The sequence below is a fragment of the Microtus ochrogaster genome, chromosome 10 (assembly GCF_000317375.1).
Source record: "Microtus ochrogaster isolate Prairie Vole_2 chromosome 10, MicOch1.0, whole genome shotgun sequence".
Taxonomy (NCBI): Eukaryota; Metazoa; Chordata; class Mammalia; order Rodentia; family Cricetidae; genus Microtus; species Microtus ochrogaster.
This window is the reverse complement of record NC_022016.1, coordinates 57,401,092-57,409,418: the sequence shown is the minus strand read 5'-3', so window position 1 is coordinate 57,409,418 and position 8,327 is coordinate 57,401,092. Positions and strand designations below refer to the sequence as shown.

At 52.0% G+C, this 8,327-nt stretch overlaps 1 protein-coding gene across 3 annotated transcripts in view; it reads left to right on the top strand.

Moving 5' to 3' along the window:
• Positions 1-6: 6 nt before the first annotated feature.
• The window catches only part of Dlgap3 (DLG associated protein 3), a 65,150-nt gene continuing 56,829 nt past the window's right edge, over positions 7-8,327 (top strand). The window contains exons 1-2 of one of the 3 annotated variants that reach the window (XM_026781904.1): positions 7-229; positions 2,567-2,655. The gene's annotated coding sequence lies outside the window, so the exon portion shown is untranslated. Of the gene's footprint in view, positions 230-2,076; positions 2,114-2,566; positions 2,656-8,327 lie in introns of those variants that run through there. The other 2 variants (XM_026781903.1, XM_005353225.3) reach the window with 2 other exon arrangements.

Sequence of the window (8,327 nt, the reverse complement as noted above, 5' to 3'; positions counted from 1 at the left end):
CGCCTCCCCGTCCTGGTCCCCGGGAAATCCAGCCTCCGTGGCTTGGCCGCCTCCGGCTCCCGCTCCCGCGGCCGCTCAGCGCTCGCTCGGGGCTCCGCAGCCCGCGCGGCCCCTTAGCTGGGGGCTCCGCAGTGCCGGGTCCCGGAGCCGCACTCGCGCCCGCAGTCGTAGCGCCCCCGGCCCGGGCCGCCGGCACCATGTAACCCCGGCCGGAGCCCGACCGGGCCAGGTAAGCGGCTGGGAGGGGTGGGAACCGGGCCGCGATTGCCGCGCCCTCTGCAGCGCCCCCCAGGCTCGGCCAGGTTGCAGCCCCGGCGCCGCCCACGCCCGGGGTTCTGGCGGCCTGGGCTCGGGCCCCGCGATGGGGGGAGGGGTTGGGCCTCAGCGACCGCCCCCGACCTCACCCTGGGCCTGGAGGCCGGCGTGTCTGACCCCAGGGACGGGTTGGGGACCACGCGCTCCGCAGACGTGCTGTCCCGGCCGGGGCCGCGGGAGGCCAGCCAGTGCCCGCCCAGCCCTTGCCCGGCTGGAACGGAAGCTTGGATCTGGGAGGGAGATTGGCTGTGGGGGGAAGTCGTGGTGTTGGGGAGATCCAGAGAGAAGTTTCCTCTGCAGGTGTGTGAGCGAGCGTGCGTGTGTCTGTGATGAGGGTGTCGCCGTGTGGGTCTGTGGGTGACTGTAATGCAGTGAGCGTGCAGGGTGTTACCGTCCATGAATCTGTCGACATATGTGTGGATGAGTGTGTGCTGTCACAGTGTGGCTGTGGATGTAGGTGTCTGAGTGTGTATGAATGGACGTGCATGTGCGACACCTCTGTGAATGGGTCTGGGTATGTTGTACTGTGTGACTGTGGGAAAATATCCAAGCAGGGTTCACCCACACCTGGGCTTTGCCTCGCCCCCATTCCTGGTGGGACTAGCATGGGAAGATCATACTTTTCCGAGGTCAGATCGCCCCCTCCCTCCAGGGTCTTCTTAGACCTGGACCAGAGCTCCTGGGGCACCTTCTGCGATGCCGCTGGTATCTTTTCCGCATGCTGGGTCCCTGCTGGTGGTGAGCTGTGGTACCGGTGTGTGGGGATGTTTTTTTTTTTGGGGGGGGGGAGTTGCTAGAAGCTGGTGTCATTTCAGTAAAGACCCCTTAGAGTCAGACACTGAGGAAGCCAGGAGGAAGATCTACCTTGTTAACACTGGAGCAGTTGGCTTTCTCCTAGAGTTCCAAGCCCCAAATTTCCGAGTTCTGGGTCATTGGCTTAGCTCACGGTTCCAGGTGGGTCTGTACTTACCTTCTTGAAGTAGTAATACAAGTATCAGTCTAGGACTTTTGAAAATGCTCCTCTTTCATCTCTTGTTTCTCCAGCTGCCTTGGAAGCAGGTTGGGCTGTCAGGTTAGCCATATGAAATTGACAGTATTCAGCTGTTTCTTTTTTTTTAACCTGCAAAAACAACCATTCCACATGGTTCAAACTAATATGTTGCCAATTTACAGAAGAGAATGTTGAGATTAGGGGGGTGGGTTTCATTTCTCCCAATCACACATTGCTAGGCAGCGGTAGAGAAAAATCCTCACCGAGGTCTTCCATTGGCCCGAGGAACCCAGCTAGGCCCAGGTTTAGAGACTAGTACTTTCTAGTGTGTTTTATCGGACACTGGATCACTGCCCTCCACTTCTCTACACTATCCCCTGAGTGCGAGGTCTACTTCTGTACCCAGCTGTCAGTGCCTAAAAGAGAGAGATGCGGGAGAAGCGAGGAGGGAGGGGAGGGAGAGCTTCGTGAGTTGGCAGTGAATCAGGGTCTAAAAAGAGAGCTGGGAGGGCTAGGGTGGCAGGTGTTTCTAAAAGGAACGTGAACATAGGATGAACAGCCTCAGATGCAGCCCCCACACCCCCCCCTGCCCCACTGATCTGGCAGGCAGTGCCCACTGCATTTTGTGCCAGGGGGCTCACATCCAAGGAATGAGCTTGCATGAAACTGTAGAATGATAGCCAGAGGAAGAGCCTTGCAGTTGAGTTGGTCCAATCTCTTAATTACAGATTGGGGAATCTGAAAGAGAGGAGACCTATTCAAGGTCACACAATGAACCTGTGGATTCCTAGGCTAGTGTTTCCCCAGGTAATTTCCTAACCTTCACATTCTCCCCTGGAACTCCTCACCCCCTTAAGAGCTGAGTGTGGATGTGGGTAGAGGATGAAGACTCAGTATGTCTAAGGCTGTCAATCTGTCAACCTGGGACTCTTCTCAGAACAGAGGAGCCTACAGGTATTCCTGGGAATGGGGATGCCTGGCAGACCCACCATAGAGGAAGGCGGTGGCCTTGTCTTAGTTCCAGCTGGCTAGGGGCTGCCGCTGCTCTAGGCCCAACTTCAGACTTCTTTCTTTCAGTGCCTGCTTCAGCATCTGCCTGGCCTGTAGCATCTCTTCCAGCTGATGTTGGTGCTTCAGGGGGCCGGGCTCATTTTTCTTCACCCCACACAGTTTCTGATGCATTTTGCCTCTAGCTGGGCTGATAGTTTTTTTTTTTTTGTTTGTTTGTTTTTAAAACCTTCCTGGGCTTCTGATGGGTAGAGAAACTTCTGAGCTTTGTCTGATTTAGAAAGGACATGCAGCTACCTGAACCCTTTCTGACCGAGGCTTCCAGGAGTGTGGAGCAAATGGTAAGCACAATTGTCCTCGTTGTCACTGCTGAGGGGCTTTCTGTTTGAGGTGTCTGAAATGAAGAGGGGGGGGGGAAGGCTATAATCATGAAGCTTTTCTTAAGACATGCTTCCAAAGACTTTCCCAGGGTCTTCCTATCCCGGTGGTCAAGAGGCCTTCCCAGATTCTGATTTCCATCCCCCTTGGGGGAGTCCAAGCCTTGTTTCTCTGTGGGGGGTTGGAAGAACAGCTGTGTACCCTCCACTCTGCAAGCATCGTGTCTGAATTCCCTTTTTCCACCCCCTTCAGTCTGAAGGCTGCTGGCTCAGCGGGGCCTCCTGCCGTCTAGGGAGTCTGGGTTTGAGCTGGGGTGAGGCAGTGGCACCATCGTTATGGTAACAAGCTGCCAGCTCATCGCTGCTAATAACTTGTCGGGCCCCTGGGCTCAGCACAGCCTCCTTTCCCACTAGTGCTTCTTCCCATGTTACAGACAGAAAAAGTGAGGCTTATGCAGGAGGGGCCTGGGAAGAGGAGAGTCTGAGACCGTTGGGTGGCCTTTTCCTTCGGTCTCTATCTGGAGAGCCATGGGCAAAGAGGTGAGGTTGCTTGGGAGCTGAGTTCCAAAGGTGATTGCTCAGGTTTGATTTCTTGGGGTGTTAATGTGTGAATAGACCCGTGCTTTCATAAACTTGTACATGCTAGCTGACATGCTCCTGTGCATATTAGACGACAGCCCACAGGCAAGCATGTTCCAAGCATCAGTGCACACTAGTGTATGAATACTGCTTCTCCCATCTGCACATAAGGCACCCAAGAAATCTGGGTTTGTGGGGGTGTCCAGGTATGTGGGTGGGGATCTGATCTTTTCCTGATGCAGCTTCAAAGTATCTCGTTAACAAAGGGACAGGATGGTCCCAGGGTTCTTCTTCTTCTTTCCAGTCCAGAGCTCAGAAGGGAGTGGGCTGGATGGTAGACGGGACCTAAGCCCTCGGCTTTAGAAGGCTTCTGCCTCTGTGCCCTTTGAGCTCAGGTAGCCCCTGCTGCCCCCCCCCCCACTCTCTGTTCTTTCTCATCCCTCTCCTCTTCCTGTGTGTAAATATTAAAGAGCTGAGCCCACAGGGCTGATGTAGACATGGGGAGAGCATGAAATTAAAAAGGATTCCCTCGCCCCCATCCCAACACCCCCGCCCCGCAGTCCCCCGCTCCAGTTTCTTCCCCTCTCTCTTCCCCTCACTCAGTGGTTCCACATGCCTCTCCTCCCCCCAGTCCAGATGGGAGCTGGCTCCTGCAGAAAGGGGGTTCAGAACAGGGTGTGGGGAGCTACCTCACAAGGCCTCCTCCCAGCACATCTGCCTACAGGGCTGAGAGCCCCCACGTGAGTATTTATTTTGTTTTGGGGTGGTGGTTAAGAAGGAAAGAGCCTTCTGGAGCCAGCTGTGAGTGGTGCTGAGTGGCTCAGGCCTGAAAGGCGGTGGGTGGGGTCCTCTCTCTAGGCTTCTTGAGGGAAGCTCCAGGTCTGGATTCCTTTTCTCTCTTGAGACTTTCAGGGGAGGGAGTGTGTTCAGGTGTATAGGTGCACCGGAACAAGGGTGGGAGAGGGGTTTCGGTGGATGAAGCTTCTCTTTTGATTTCTGGGTTGCCGAAAACCCAGCCAGAGTGACTGCAGGAGCTGTCCTCAGTGCTGAACTAGACTCCGGAGATGCGCTCCTCTGGAGCTGTCCCGGGTGCTGAAATAGGTTGGGTGGGCTGATGGAGAGGTGCCTGGACAGTCCTGAGGGTTCACTAGAAAAAGTCTCCCAGGTGACCCATTTTCCAAGGACAGAGTCCTGGATAGAAATATATATATATTCTGAGGTCATTTTTAGGAATTTAGGTCTCATAGTTTTTAGTGGCATTTGGTAGAAGGACTTTCTTTTTCGTGTTTGAGTTCACCTTCCTCTTTCTAAAGCCATCGGACTGTTAGTGTGGGACTGGGAAGGGGCAATGCAAATGTGTGGCTGCGAGCTTTCTCTGAGATCATCATAGTACAGCAAGCTTATTGACTCTGCCCAAGCCTTTTTTCCTTTTGAGCCCCAGAAGTTCAGACTCAAGACAGCGTTTGAGTCTGGCCAGGTAGACCTCAGGATATAGTCAGGATAATGGATAGGCCACTTGGTGCCAACCTGCTAACCATAACTTTAGACTTGAGAGCAGGAACCCTAAAATATTCTGCAAGCCTGCTTGTGCGCTGCCCATCCCCAGTCCTAGCTCGAAGCATCATTTGGGAGAGACTTTTGTTGGGGAGGAAGATTTCTCAGCAAAGGATTCGAGGAGTGGGTGGGGTTGTTCAGTGCCATGGAGAAGAGAAGGAGGAGGCTACTGGAGACAGGGCAGCAGGGAAAAGGGAAGATCTGGGGGAGTAAAGAATGTTCAAGTGGAAGGACGAGGTCTGGGTTTCAATACTCGTCTTCTCTCAATAGCTTTTCCCCTACTGACCTGCAGTCAGGCTCATGTGAAGTATCTGGGTTCAAGGGAATAGAGCAAGGTGTTATTTCTCCAGGTCCTTCTCCTTGACATCCCTGGGGGATGAGAGCCAAATGTCAGGACATGCAGATGAGGCTGTGGGGGAACAACAGGCAGGAGGGGTTGGATGGCAGCTCACCTCCCAACCCCAAGAGCACAATCAAATATTCAAATGGAATCCTTCTAAGGGGGAGGGGCAGGGAAAGGTTTCCAGATGCCTCTGGGCAGACACTGGGTGTGGCAGGAAGTTCAGGACGAGGGAGAGGTTTCCTGAGGTCTCGCACAGAACCAGTCTTTTTCCTGGACAGAACTCCTGGTTAACTAGGGGCCCGTCACCCGTCATGTTTTTGATGTAACCCATCAAGATGACTCCTCCTTCTTGAGCTGCTTCAGAGAAGCTGAGTTTTCGTATGCTTGTGGGTGCTGGGAGGTGGTGGGTGTGGGTGTGGGTGCCTGTTTGGGGAGGGGAGGTGTTTGTGCTCCACTCGGCTCCCTTGGTTACATAACAGCTTTGATAAGACTTTACTTTGGAGCTGCTGCCGCTGCCTGAAGCAGTCACCCCTCCACCCCCTCACGGACTGCTCGGTGTCCACCCCCTTCTCCCTGGCCCCTTAGAGAGTCCCTGCTATTCATGATCCAGTGTTCTAACAGTTGCTTCTCTGCCAGGAGGTGTCCGCAGCTTGCCTTCCTGTCCCTGAGTGGCTCCTGTTGTGAAATATTTGCTTTTATTATTTTGAGCCTGGGTCATCCCCTTTACAGTTCTGAGCTAGTTTCCTGGTTAAGGCCCTCAGACTGCCTTGGGAAACTCGACACCATGGAACTGTCCTGTAGGGAAGAAGAGGGCTGTCCCAGGAGGCTTCAGGACACAAACTAGCTCACTGATTGTTCGTTCCCTGCTTTCAATATCTTCACTATGTTTGGAGTGGAGAAACATCTCCAGAAGTGCTAAGAGGGATGTGCAGTTAAGGGGCTGTGTGTGTGGTGGTGGGCTGCCTCTTGAATCAGAGGAGTTACACCAACTTTATTGTTACCCTCACCCAACTTGTCTAAACAGATACTCGGTTTTCCCCCTAGGCATAGAACAAGGGAATTTCAGAGGCTTCCTCTAAAATGCCTTTCCCCGAGTGAAGAGGGAATGGGATGTAACCAGGAGTTGGGTATATGTACCTTGTAGCTAACAGGAACAGCTTTGCAAATGGAGAGGTAGGGGGCTTGCAAGTTGCGAGTGTAAAGTTTGTGAAGTTACTGGGAAACAGGATGGTGGGTTTCCCTGTGGGTAAGGTAGAAGCCTGTGGAGGATCCGTGAGTGGGTCTGTGATGGCGTCGGTACACATTTGTGTCTATCCATGTGGGCACTCAATACCTGAGTGTATGTATGACTTCGTATGCATCCATTTACATACGTGGTACATATGTGGCTATGAAGGCAGCTAAACTAGCAGGTGGGTGTGTGATACGCTCACCCAGGGATACAGATGTGTGGCCGTGTGTCTGTGAACATGGATGGAAGGCTGCATATATCCTTAAATATAAGTATGTGTATGTGTGTACTTAATTATTTAGAAACATGTTGGGCGGTGGCATGGTGGCGCCTTTAATCCCAACACTCAGGAGGCAGAGGCAGGCAAATTTCTGTGAGTTCCAGGACAGACTCCAAAGCTACAGAGAAACCCTGTCTCGAAAAACTAAAAAAAAAAAAAAAAATTTAGGAACATATGAATAAATGTGCATAAAGTTGGTTCATAGAGAAGACAGATAGTGAATTTGACTCAACATTGGCTCCGTTCAAAAGTTATTTCCCCCTAGCTTGAACTTGGTCCACTCTGATGCCTATGGCTCTTCTCCAGAAAGCATGTCTTTCAAATTTCATGCCATCTAGTTCCTATCACCATTCATATGAAGGCAGTTTGCAGAGGGAAATCGTGAAGACAGCTGTGAAAGAGGTCTGGTCCTGATGTTGTCCAGATGCTGTGATGTTTAGGGTGTATGTGGGAAAGTGTGAGAGGAGAAACATCAACACCACTCAGAGGTTTCATGAATTAGGAACAAGTTGGGTGTGACAGAGGAAGAGGGCAGGGGATATTTAGGAGGCCCAGTTTATGTGTCTATATGTGTATACATTCAGGTGCCCATATGGGTCCTGTGGCAATGTATGTATTACTTATCTGTGGTACTATATGCACATTTAACGTAAGTGTGATTTCTAATATGCATATGACAACAAATCTGTAGGAGTACACAGACAGACAATGCCCATAAATGTTAGCATACACACATATGTGAGCAGAGTGTATAAAATATCCCAGTATACGGTAACAGTGTCCTGATGGCAACTGGCACCCATAAGCCTCTGTATCTCACACACTCGTGGTTTTTTTGGTTTGGTTGTGTTTGTTTTGTTTTGAGAGAGAGCCTCACTCTGTAGTTCAGGATGACACAGAACTCGGTATGTAGCCCACGATGGCTGCAGAGCCGTGGCTGTCTTCCTGTTCCAGTGTCCCGAGTGTTGAGATTACAGGTGTGAGCCACCGTTCCCAGCTCCTCCAAGGCTGGCGTTAGCTCATCCGCAGCCTTTTTCCGTCACATGTGCCTCACTCAGGGCACGCATTCTCTCAGCCAGTGTTTGCTTTACGCCGACAATTTTCCACAGGCTGTACTTGACACTCAAGAAGATCCTCAACTTCAAGTGACTTACAATCTAAGGAGGAGGAGTGGAGGCCCATGAGCACAATGGTCGTCACGAACACCAGGAGGAGGTTAGGTCAGCTCTGGAGTGGGAGGGAAGAGTTTGGCAAGGACCTAAAGAAGCTAAAGCCTAAAAGGGGCAAAAGCATTTGGCAGGTGAGCAGCTGAGGGAAAAGTCATTTACAGAGCAAGAAGCTGGCCGGCGAGATGGCTCAGTGGGTAGAGGCACTTGCCACCATGCCTGTTGAGTCCAGTCTCCAGGACCTACGTGGTGGAAGGAAAGAACTGCCTCTCTTAGGTCCTCTGTCCTCCGCATGCGCACTATGCACATAAGCGAATAAATAAGTACATAAGAAATAAGCATAAACATAATTATCAAAAAGAAATGCCCCAACTGGTCTCCTACCTCTACCCTTGCTCCATGGTTTCAGGAGCTGGAATAAGGTAAAGCCATACTTTCTTTCCTCCCTCCCTTCCTCCCTCCCTCCCTCCCTCCCTCCCTTCC